At 36.1% G+C, this 13,665-nt stretch overlaps 1 long non-coding RNA gene across 1 annotated transcript; it reads right to left on the bottom strand.

Moving 5' to 3' along the window:
• Positions 1-130: 130 nt before the first annotated feature.
• On the bottom strand, positions 131-6,337 carry LOC117126650. The gene is made up of 2 exons (XR_004449348.1): positions 1,002-6,337; positions 131-907 (listed from the first exon to the last, which is right to left on the bottom strand). It is a non-coding gene; the product is annotated as an uncharacterized LOC117126650 (long non-coding RNA).
• Between the last annotated feature and the right edge of the window lie 7,328 nt (positions 6,338-13,665).

Raw genomic sequence — 13,665 nt, 5'->3', positions numbered from 1 at the left:
TGAAAATACTTTAAATTTACCATATTCGTCAAGGGGAGCATCATAATCATATGAAGTTGTGATGTATGGACCACCTGCAGTTCTATCAAAGTTGGTGCCTCCATGGTACTACAATAATAAAAACATTTCAATTATTCTTTCTAGTTAATGTCGATTTTCTGTGAGCTTATTTTAATAAATAAGTTAAATTTCATTATTATAATTTACCATATAATAATTATTAAAAGTTCCTCCTCTTTGGAAGAATCTTGCAACAGAAAATGCAACATCTTCGGTTGTTCTATGGGGATTTTTGCCACCCCATTGCTTAAACCTAAACAAAGAGAAGACAAAATGAATATATTATGATAAAATATTTACAAAATAATAAAAATATAATCATACTGAAAATAAAACTTACCATCCGGTCCAATTCTCAGTCCACATCTTAGGAGTGTTGGGATTGTTTGGTACAAAATTGTCACAATAAAATCCATTACATGTATTTAACTATAAAAACAAAAACGATTTAAGATAGTTAACCTTTGAATATATTAAATAAATATTCATTATAACTAGACTGATCTATTACCATAGGCTGAGGAGCATCATTTTGTTGACACATTATCCATGGAACACCAACATCAAGAGACTGAGCCATGTTTGCACACCACTTAATGTATGCTTTACCCGATTCTCCATAGGGTCCCATTACATTTCCATACTCATTTTCTATCTGCAAGATTAATAAAACAAAAAAACATAAATATTGTTAAGAATTATATATAACATTACGAAACACCACATAATCTATTTAAAAGATTAAATCAATTACCTGAGCAAGAATTATTGGGCCTCCTTGTGATGCAAATAAATTTTCTTTCTTGACCATGTCTACTATCATAGTTGTGAAGTTTTGCATCTCATCCTATACATAAATCATTCATATAAAATCTAATTAAAAAATTAACACCGCATATATATATATGATCAAAAGAATATTGATTATCAAGTAAGACTACCATAAATGCTTTATTTGTAGTTCTGAACACCATTCCAGGCATGTTGTGCAGCCAAACTGGAAATCCTCTGTTTAAAATTATTAAAAGAAATTGCAGGTAAAAAAAATTACATGAGAAACAATAATATCATAAAACAAGAAGGAAACTCATTATGATAATCTATTAAAAATATATTATAGTTAAAAGACTAGTACTCACATTTACGATACATAAGTTTTGGTATACTGATTAATAAAATCAATTCATTGGACCATTTATCGACCAAAACATTGTATGGAAAACCGTACTCTCACCATACAAGAAGCTAACTTATTATGAAAATGTATTAAACTGGTATATATTGAACTTAAAGAGACTAGCTAAATCCATTTTAGTATATTACCCGTAATTCCACTCAGCACATGCATATGGTCCTATGCGAAGAACACCATACAATCCTTCATCTTGAATGGTTTTCAGGAATCGAATAAGATCTAATTTTCCAGAAAAGTCATATTGACGGCGAGTAGGCTCATGCGCATTCCAGAAGACATATGTTTCGATCGCATCAAGACCTCCTTCTTTACTTTTTTTGATAAGATCCGGCCACATCTAAAAATATTAACAAAAACGATTATAATTAGTAGCAAACATAAAAGACTAAGACCACACATACTGTTTGATGTAAGGTAGATTAAATACCTCAGGAGTGCTTCTAGGATAATGAATCGAACCAGAAAGGAGAACTCGGCGGTGACCATCAATGGTAATGGCTCGGCCATCATGAGAAACGATTGTGGCATAGACATTACTTACGAAAAGAAAACATAAAAGAAATCTTAGATAAACCATATTTACTTAGAAAAATGGTTTTTGAATGAAGAAATATGAAGGAAACAAAGCTTTTTATAGGAGTATAAAATCGTTACCTAAAGATAATATGTATAATTATAGATATTCCGAAAAAACAAAATTGTAACTGTCATATTATTTAAAGTATAAATTTTTTTTATCTTTAACTAACTTTTTGAATTTTGTAACCAACAGAAATTCATTTATCCTGATTTTCAACTTAAATTTGATTTGGATAATAACAGATTTTATGCCAAAAATCTGAATCGATGTAGCTTGGTTGTTGAAATTTGTTTTCAATTCATTATATTTTAAAACATGTCTGAACATGAAAAAATATTTGTTTTTTAAATAATGTAAATCTTAAAAGAATCATAGTTATTTATATGTTTTCATTTAATTTTTAAACCAGTTTAAGTCTGAGTAATTTTTTTAATACTTTCCATTTCTCACAAATGAGATAAAAATAATTTTCTTGACTACCTCTCTTTTTATATAACAAATATCTTGTTTGTGTTAATCAAATTTGTGTATGAGCATTGAATAAATGTTATCATAACACTTGAAACTACTTTGAATAATATATTATTAGTCAACCTCCCAAATTTAATTATTCCCAAAAATCTACTTATAAAAGTTTGTTGCACCCTTTTATTAACTAATTATTTTGGTTATACCTTATATTTCTCTAACTATATAACATTCAATGCATTTAATTAGTCATAACAGCTTTTAATTAGTACTCGACTAACTTAGCTTTTTAATTATTACTCGACTAATTTTTGTGGACCAAGTTTATAAATCATCTTTTGGACGTATACTAAGTGGACCAAAGAATTATACATATGTACAAATCCAATATACTAAAATATCATCATCTCTTCGGAAAAGACCCGAAATACCCAAAATAATATCTAAAAATATTCAATTAGCAACCAAAACATTTCCCCAAATACCCAAATTATATTTGTGAAAATATGAAATTTTACCTTAAACTCGAAACCATAACCACAAACTCTAACCCAAAACATAAAAAGTATTTGTAATACCAAAAGTATACTATAATACTCAAATATAACTAATATATACTAGAAATTTTGGGTATTTCAAAATATCTGATGGGGTCTTGGGTAGGAAATAGACCCGAAACAAGACCCGTTGGTCATATTTTGTACCTGATAGGTAATTTAGCCTAGACTTGAATCGAGCCTGTAATTTTTGGTCTGTTCTGATTCAGATTTTGTGAGAGTAAAATAATCAAGCACATGAAAAACTACATGTATTTATATTTTTTATAATTATATTTTATAGAATAAACCCGTGCTTTCAAGCCCGGTCAACCAACTTAAATGAAAAGAACGAAATTTTACATTTTAGCCTTAATAGTTACTAGAAAACAAAAAGAATAGTTCGTTCAATTTAGAGGAACTGTTGCAACTAAATATCCTTTAAAAAAATAATTAATCATTTTTTTCTCAATTTTTATACCTAAAATTATACTCACTCTGTTCCTAAATATAAGATGTTTAGGAAAAAAACACATATATTAAGGAAATTTTTTTTTGTCTAGAAAGTACCATTAAAACTATAAAATAATTGTATTCAACCAGTTACAAAATAGATTATTAAATATGATTGGTTACGCAGTTTTTAATAAAGTAAAAGTTACTTAGAAAGTTGAAAACATCTTATATATTGGAACATCAAATTTTTTTGGAACATCCTACATTTAGGAACAGAGGGAGTATGTGTTGTTCAAAAAATAAGACAAAATAATATGTCAAACTAAGTTAACAACATAATTGTAAAGACATCTTAAATTTTATAAACCAATGAAAGTAAAACATTAATCAGTTATTGTGATTTAGTTATTTATAAATATTTAAATATGTATATGACTTTTTAGATATCACTTATTATTTTGGTTGATGGAATTCTAATTAAATTAACACTTGGTTTTTATTTTTCTACTTTTTCCTATAAATATATAATTAATTATACACATGTTATAAAATATATCTACAAACTACTGGATGAATCAAATTAAATATATATATATATATATCTGATTTTAGTTTATTTAAAAACAACATAAATTGTGATCTAATTGGAAAATAAATACAAACTAATATATCAAAAAGAAAAACTGAACCAACCTTAATAATTATACATGAAATCACATATTTAATTGAGATAATTTAAATACATTATTCTATTTACTTTTCATATGTTTAGAATATAAAATGGTTTAAAATTTATCAACAAATACAAATAACAGATTAATTAATTGTAGTTGATTATTTTATAATATATATGTATGAACATGGAATAATCACCTCGTATAAAATTGATTGTAAAGCAATTATGAAGATGGAGCATGGCGGAGGGACTAGCAATACGCTCGGCGATGGAGCATGCAATTGCTCTGCAGCTTGGATCAGTGATCTTCGAATCAGACTCTCTACAGTTGGTGGCAGCTATTGGGCGATTCAAGCTTCTCGGAGACTCATGGAATCCTCTCTGATATTCGCCTTCTATCTACCTCTTTTGTTTCAATTTCGTTTCGTTTTATCCATCGAGAAAACCTTAAGTTTGAAGACTCTATGGCTAAACAAGCTCTCAGACGCTTTGTAGTGAACCCGGTTTAACCAAACCATCTAATGAAATTTCTTGTGTTACAAAAAAAAAGCAATTATGAAGACAATTCTCCTCATCCCTTTGGCTCCGATAATCGAGGAACGATATTACTCCGGAGTATAATTGTTCTTGTTTGTTGGAAAATCGGAGAGTTTATTCACCTTGTTTTGGTTAACGTAGCATTATGATCACAAAACCATTGTTTATGTTGGGTTTACGCAAAACCATTGGATTGGGCATCAACACAAAAATGTGGAGTGGATCATGGGTTTCAGATTCGAAAGCCCGTCCACGGAGAGCCTCCGACCTTGTAGCTTACCGACACCCCCTCAGCTCCTTGTTCTTTCTTTTAGCTTACCGACACCCCCTCAGCTCCTTGTTCTTTCTTTTACTAGACGTGTTAATAAGACGTAAGTTATTTTTTCTTTTACATGAATTCTGTCATCTAGAGGATATAGTTTCGATCCTTATTGTGAATTTTGAAACCTAGTTGTTATTGGTACGTAGACAAGCAAGCGTGGAACCAGTGCCGGTCCGGACTCTATTGGCGCCTAAAGCGCATCCAAAAATTGTTTCCCTTAGTTACACCTAATTTTTTATTTGCATTCTCAACATTATTAAAATTTCAAATAAAGTATATAAATATCAATAATTCTTTTTAATTTTTTTTGTAAAGTTATTCATAAATTTTGTATAATAAAGTGTTTTCAATACTTTTATGTTTATTAATATTATCGGTAATACGTTAGACATACTAATGTATGATTATAATCATCCGTTATTTTTTAAAAGAATAACATTTCAATATTTTTCACAGTTTTCTTTGCAATATTTATCAAATAGTAAAGTATTTTGAAGAATAATTATAATTTATAAAATTTACGAAGTAGTTCTGTTAAAAATTTCAAAGAGAAAAAAAATAATTATACTTTCATGTTTACTTTTTAAAAGTTCTTAAATAATAAAAATTAGGACAAAAGATAAAGAAAATAAAACTTATATAAAAACTGAAAGATACATCAATTTCATCAACCGTCAATGAACAATGGGGAACATAAATAATTCAAAAATGATCAATTTTGAATTAATAGATATAGTAAATAATGGAGAACATAGACTTTGTTTTTTTTTTATTTACTCTCTATACTTTACGTTTGATGTTATATATATTCTAAAAATAAACAAAGATTCTCTTAAAATCAACCGTAACTTATTTACAGCTCATTTACTTGCAATCATTATTAAAGGTAGATTTAATGGGATACAAAAAGGAAGCTCAATCGAACTCAGAACCTGTAGGACAACAAAAAATGTTAACATACCACTAGCCCAAAGTAACTATTTGAAATTTGGTGCCCCTAAATTATTAAAAAATTTTGGCGCCTAAAGCCCATGCTTTACGGGTTTTAGCCCAGGGCCGGACCTGCGTGGAACTATAGAATAAGTCTTCATATCACAGAGCAGAGCAGCATCCAGCCAAACAATAAAATCAGCGAATGCATAATAATTACCGAGTGAAATCGGGCAATTATCGAATGATCGGAATTTACAAGGAATGGTGAAGACGAAAGGTAGAGAGGCCAACAAAAAAATTTCAGAACCAAAGTTTACTTATACCATCTCTATACCCACACAAATTCTTGATATTCCATCAGGATTAGACAAGCATCACCAAAGTATAAATAAAAAAGACAAGGAAAGGAAACATTTTGTTTTTCTGACTCGACTTGGGGACTCTACACAGCAAATACAATGCAAGAGCATTTCTCTTCTGTTGATCATCTCTCCTCTACTTGTTGCGTTTATATTGATAGATAGTCCTTCTCCTCCCCCAACTGCCCTACTTGTTTCTCTTTAGAAGACATCCGGATTGTGTAAGTGCAAGATGACACAACAATAGGTAATGCAGAAGGTAAATCAAAGAGACAAATCACACAAGCACACCAAAGCTTTTATTAGAATCTCCTTTAAACAATCTTTACAAGACTTGCTTATTCAGCTATTACACGTCAGTGTTAACACTCTAACACACGCTACTGAAAGATCCTAAGCTACCCGCTTATGTCTCTTCTCCGTCAAGTACTTCAGCCACTGCTTCAGTACGACCCAAGAACACCTCCAAGAGCTTTTCTCTCTCTATAAGATCAGCCTCTGTGTCTCTGTCTCTATACAGACAACCCCATAGCTATCTTATAGTTATTCTCCATGTTCCCGAAACCCTAGTCTCCAAGGCAACATGTATGGACATCTTCCATAACAATAAGTGCAACTTTCCTTTTCTTGGAATGCACTTATTCCTCTTTCTTTAAGTCATAAACTTGCTCCTCAAATTTATTTCTCTTTCTATATCTCCAAGATACTCCCTTGCTCTCCAAGTCTACACGACTCCAGCTCAGCATCTTGACTCCACATGGTCTTCACCACTTAACCCAACGTCTGCTTCAGCAACTACGTCAGCGACTACTTCAGGGCAGACATCTTACATCTTCAATCTCCCCCTTTTACCTTTGTGTGCCGATCAAGCACAACACTCTTCTGGTTCAGCAACCACGTTGCAACCACGTTCCTCACCTGGAAACTTTCATACCAAATGTGCTTTTCTCCCCCACGAGATGTGCACCACACCATGCTTTTCTCCCCCATGAGATATGCATACTAAGGACCAGAACATCACCATTCTCCCCCTGCTTGATTGCATACTAAGCTAAAACAGATGCTTAGATGTCAAGCCTTACAGACCCACCGTCTGTTTCTTCATGTATAGTCATGACACAGCCCCTGCTGCAGCGGAATAACAAGTACTGCATCACGATCTGACGCACCTGTCGAACTACCCTTCGACCAGCATCTGTTGAGGACGAGGCTTCCTTCATGTGTCGTCTCCTTGACCATGAGCCCTTTCCCATCCGCACCGAGTGCCCTCTGCACTCGTTGCTATTGTCTTGGAGTGATTTCACTATCACACCCCTGAAGATCATCTCGCACCACTTCCTGATGCACTTCGATCTCCTTCCCCTTTGTGTTACAGACAACTCTGTGTCTCGACTCCATGCTTGATGCTTCTTGATCTTCCTGAAGATCACTCCTAACAGAGCTGCATCTGTCTTCTGATGTCTCATCCTTGATCTCATCAAGTAAGCCACTCTTGGCTAAGGACACCTCTTCAACCCTCTTGGGCTTAGTGAACGTCTTGTTCACCTTCTTGGCCATGTTTCTGCTCTTCTCACGAGCAAAACACTCCACCTTCTTGTGTCCAACCTTCCCACAGAACCAACAGCACATCCGATGCTGCTTCTTGCTTGGCCTGACACAATTACTGATGCACCGATCAGTCTCCTTCCTTGTACCAGCTGCACAACCATGCTTCAGAACCTCCTGTCTGACCTTCATGTTGTTGCACTGATGTACTACTTTCGGCTTGTTACTCACAGCTGCGCGCTGTAGAACTTCCTGCCTTACTTCCTGTCGTACGTCCCGTCGTACTTCCTGACAAGCTCCTTTGGCTCCACTTTTTGATGTGCTCCCATGCACGAAATGTGATAGCCCCTTCTGTTGTACTTCCTTAGTACTCTCAGCTCCTCGATATCCCAGTCCCCAATTCGCCTTGGCTGGTTGTCCCATCGATAGTATCTTATCCAACTCCTTGGATCCACTGTTGAGCATCCTGATCTGTTTATGATTGTCAGCCAAATCACGTTCCAGCATCTTTGCTCTCTCTTGTTCACCAATAGCAACTTTCCTCAGCTTGCTATTTTCCTGCTCAAGAGACTCATTCTTCTCATTCACAACCGCAAGTTCTTCACGAAGTTCTTCAAGCAACTTGTTCTGCTTCTGAGCCATATCCTCCAATCTCAGATTCTGATCCTTGACCCTCAACCACTTGTTAAGCAGCACGTGATACTCCTCATCATCTGTGCTGAGATCTGAATCAGAGGACTTAATAGATCCCTCCTTGCGTGCACCAAATGCAACAAGGTTCTTTATCACCTTTCCATCTTCTTCAGACTCTGAATCATCAGACGACTACAATGAAACTCCTTTCTCCTTCTTTGAGTTTGGACATTCACGCCGTGTGTGTCCAACACCTCTGCACTCAGAACACTTAAGTTCTCTCCGTTGTGCTATAGGACAGTCAGCCTTTATATGACCAACACCTTCATACTCATAGCATTTAAGACGTTCTCTTCTTATGCTATTGCCACGATCACCTCCCTGACGACCATACTGATTCCTCTCACCAGAGGAATTCATCATCTTACTCAGATTCCTAGCCAACATCCCCATGGCATCTTCAACATTCAGAGATCTATCTCCATCTTTATCAGTAGCAAGAGCTATACTCCTTGATGCACCACCTGACGTAGAGACTGAACTACTGTCTGTCTCCATCTCTTGTGCCTTCAGCATACCCACAAGCTTGTCAAACTTGAGCTCATCCGTGTTTGTAGTCATCTGTAAGACCGCCTTGTGAGCTCTAAACTTCGTTGGAAGACAGCGTAGTAGCTTCTTTACCAGCTTCTTCTCCTTGTACTTCTTCCCAAGTACAAATGCTTCATGCGCCATACCACTGAGTTTAGCACTAAAACTCGCCACATAATCATTATCAGACCACCTGAGATTCTCAAACTGCGACCCAAGATGATCTAGACGTGTCCTCTTGACACTCTCATCTCCTTCAAACGAATTCAGCAGGATCTCCCACGCCTCTTTAGCCGAAGTACTCCCCTGAATCAGCTGAAACTGCTCTGCTTAAACAGCTCCAAAAATCACCGACAACGCCTTTGCATTAAATTTTGATGCATTGCGTTCTGCCTCTGACCAATCCTCTTTTGGCTTAGGCTTCTTCTCACCTCCTGTGACTATGGTAGGCTCCTCCCAACCAATCTCCACAGCTGTCCACGCATCTTCATTGATTCCTCGAATCATCTGCTTCATGCGAGCCTTCCAATGACCATACTGGTCCGCATTCAACACGATCGCCTTCTGCACAGAAATAATCGTGTCCATCTTCACCTTCAGGATTACACCGATAACTTAGGTGCCCCGCTCTGATACCACTTGTAAGTGCAAGATGACACAACAATAGGTAATGCAGAAGGTAAATCAAAGAGACAAATCACACAAGCACACCAAAGCTTTTATTAGAATCTCCTTTAAACAATCTTTACAAGACTTGCTTATTCAGCTTTTACACGTCAGTGTTAACACCTTAACACACGCTACTGAAAGATCCTAAGCTACCCGCTTATGTCTCTTCTCCATCAAGTACTTCAGCCACTGCTTCAGCACGACCCAAGAACACCTCCAAGAGCTACTCTCTCTATATAAGATCAGCCTCCGTGTCTCTGTCTCTATACAGACGACCCCATAGCTATCTTATAGTTATTCTCCATGTTCCCGAAACCCTAGTCTCCAAGGGAACATGTATGGACATCTTCCATAACAATAAGTGCAACTTTCCTTTTCTTGGAATGCACTTATTCCTCTTTCTTTAAGTCATAAACTTGCTCCTCAAATTTATTTCTCTTTCTATATCTCCAAGATACTCCCTTGCTCTCCAAGTCTACACGACTCCAGCTCAGCATCTTGACTCCACATGGTCTTCACCACTTAACCCGACGTCTGCTTCAGCAACTACGTCAGTGACTATTCAGGGCAGACATCTTACATCTTCAGATTGAATCTTTGCGGCATCATAGAGCTGCCGTGTGTGGGAACCGAAATTCGCACTGTCGATTTCCGTTTAAATAAGGAAACTAGGAAAACCCTAATTTCCCAGAGGACCCGGATACCTGCTAATTACCACACGTCAAGCAATCAGAACACGAGAATAACAACGATAGAAATAAAGAATTGAAAAAGAGAGCAAAGAAGATCTTATTCCGAATTTGCGTATGAGCGTTTACAACAAGGTATAAGCCTGGGCTCGAGAGCTGTCGGCGAGATTCCTAGTTCTAGCAACCCTAAGACGGCTAAACCTAATTGAGTCGCAGCTCGAAATAACAAAAACGGAAAATTGCCTAAATTGCTCTAAGTGCTAAGTTTGCTCTCAAAAAGTTCTCCCTCATGCTCCTCGCCTAGGACTTCTTATATACTAGCTCCAAGGTCGGTTTACGCTTTTACTCTTCTGCCCTTAAGCCGTCATAGCATAAAAATGGAGATATTCCATTTTTCTCGATCTTCACAATTATCTTCAAAACTTCCGTATTTATCCGCGGAAACTTGACATTTATCCTTCCTTGTGGATCAAGCGTAAACCGTGCTGCGGTTTACGGGCTTTTGGTTAAGAAATCGTAGGATTGGCCTCGAGTCGTGTTTTAGGTCCCTTTGGGCCGTCTTCCGACTCGACACGTTTGCTACGATTTCTTTTGATAAAGAACGAACTTTCCACGGTTTCTAATCCGCAAAGTTTGATCGATGAGTTAGAATAGCGGAAAACATGGACTGAGCTTGCTACGGTCTTCGGGAGATAGCATTCGAAGGTTTGATGAGAATGCATGGATTGGTTTCGTATCGATGTTCGGAAGAGTTCAATCGCTACACAGCGACCGAACTTCGGGTCGAGCCCGGTCGCTACGTAGCGACCGAGCGGGACGAGCGCTCGGTCGCTAGTTAGCGACCGAGCTTTGGCTCGAGCTCGGTCGCTACGTAGCGACCGAGCGGAACGATCGCTCGGTCGCTACGTAGCGACCGAGCTTCAGATCGAGCCCGGTCGCTACATAGCGACCGAGCGGGACAAGCGCTCGGTCGCTACGTAGCGACCGAGCTTTGGCTCGAGCCCGGTCGCTATGTAGCGACCGAGCGGGACAATCGCTCGGTCGCTACGTAGCGACCGAGCGACACGGACGCTCGGTCGCTATGTAGCGACCGAGCGAGACGAACGCTCGGTCGCTTCATAGCGACCGAGTGGGTAGGACGCTCGGTCGCTATGTAGCGGCCAATATCGGCCCGGACTTTGGTTGCTACGTAGCGACCGGACGGCGTGTATGCGCGGTAATTACGCAACGACCGAGCTTGGTTTGTTTGGTTTGAATCTTCAAGGATACTTCTTCGTAAAAACTTCGTATTGGTTATTTTTTTACAAAAGTTATATCTTTCTTTTTACTATCTCTTTCGGAAATACGATCTCCGAGGATTTTCGGGTGGTAATTCCGTCGTGACCGTTTTTGACCCCAACACCGTGTTCCATTTGCTCCAGTTGCAATTTCAATGCGTAATTGCTCACCTGTATTTTGTAACTTTCTATTATCATTCCACTCTTTAACCATAGGAGACCATCAAAACTAGGGAACATTCACCAATCTGACAGACTCTTTCCTAAGTACTTACTTCCACCTTAGTTTGAAAGTAATTCACATTTTAGTCAATTTCTTGCTGTAAATTAGGATGTCACCAAAGTAAACAACTACAACGTGTCTTATAATAGATCTTAAGACATGGTTGTTAATGGTGCCTGAGCTTTGGACCACAAGGGTTATGCTCTTGCATGTAACATACTCAACAAAGATTTCCATCACCATCTAAAAATGTACATGTAATTCTAGTTCGCACACACAAATCATACAGAAATTCCCACAGATCCTAATGAATCTTATCCAACAAAAAAATCTCTAATTAAGGGCAGAAAATAAGCAATAGATAGTTCTAAATATTGAAGAAACAACACACCTTCGGAGAAGAGTTGAAAAGAGTTTTGCATAACTATTTGGATTTGCATCTATAAGATAAAAAGAGATGATTTACAACGAGGGGATATTCTTCTTTATAGTGGCTTAGCCTTAGAGTATCCTTATCAACAGTCAATAAATATAGAAATATTAGTTAAATAATGTTTAGAATTATTATTGAAAAACTTTTGAATTATTTGATAAAGATGTTCTAAACTTCTAATCCTCTATACGTCTTTGCTTTTAAACCTTGTTACTTGCTTACTTAAGTAATCAGCCAACCAAAAATGACCTCTCTCCTTCGTTTTTGAAACTAGGCCATCAACACTACAATCACCGTTAACATTATTGTCTTCGACTTTGCCTTTAAAGTCAGGATTCATCTTTTGCGAAAGCTCACATTCTTCATGATTTTCCTTTACAATACATCATCTTCAACATTACTTGAGCCATAAGGCTCCATATTCAGATCAAAATTTTGTTTCGATTCCAACTATACCCGCAAACGACACAAAAGTATATGGACGAATTCTTCTTCATATATCCAATAAAACTGCTATCTTGTCGATCATTGGCAAGTTATTGATCATAGAACTTGGAAAATAACTCAAATTAGCACTAAAAGTTTTCTGGTCAATTCTGAAATCCTCCAAAACCATCATCTTCAATTACTCTAACGTAGTATTTAATTCCAAGGTGAGTAATTTGCCTCATTTTTCCTTATCAACAATGAACACCGACTCGTTATTCACATCATGTGTCCAAGCACCACATGTTACATAGATATGAACCATTTGATTTGATGAAAAAAAGAGATATGGAAAAAGGAAAAGGAAGAAGATTGTTGAATCAAAAAATTGAATTGGTGATTTAATGTAAATCAACATCAAGAACAAGATAAGTTTGAATAAAATTATTTAAGATTGATCTCTAGACTTTTTTCAGATTTAAGAACATAGAATATACGAAAAATAATAATACATATTCTAGAAAAGATAGAACATAGTGAAAATGTTGAAATTTAAACTCTATTATGTTTAAAATATTCATACATGTAAGAACTTGATGTTTTATCTATGATATATTCTGTAAAACACAAAACACAAATTAACGTTTTCTAGATTTTTCTACAATGAAGTAAGAAACTTATACAATATATTGTATTTATAAGCAACTTCAGTTAGAAGTAAGTAGGGGTGTCAATTCGGGCTGGCCCGGCCCAGCCCAAACCCGCCAAGTCCGTAAATATTTTAGCCCGGCCCAGAAATATTTTTGGCCCAGAATTCAAAGTCCGGCCCGGCCCTTATAGGGCTATAGGGCTTTTTGGGATTTTCGAAAAAATTTGTCATTGTCGCTTCCATCAATTTAATACATGTGAATTTTCATTAGAAAAAATAGCTTCATTTTTTTGTTTTAAAATATAAAATGAGTTTAAACTTTTTTGTTTTATCAAAAATATTTTAATTTTTCGTATGCTTTAAAAACATATTATAAACAAACCAAATTTCATAAAATTTAAACAATCAAAT

This window comes from Brassica rapa, chromosome A07 (assembly GCF_000309985.2).
Source record: "Brassica rapa cultivar Chiifu-401-42 chromosome A07, CAAS_Brap_v3.01, whole genome shotgun sequence".
Classification (NCBI taxonomy): domain Eukaryota; kingdom Viridiplantae; phylum Streptophyta; class Magnoliopsida; order Brassicales; family Brassicaceae; genus Brassica; species Brassica rapa.
The sequence above is the reverse complement of the archived record's forward strand: the minus strand, read 5'-3'. Positions and strand labels throughout refer to the sequence as shown.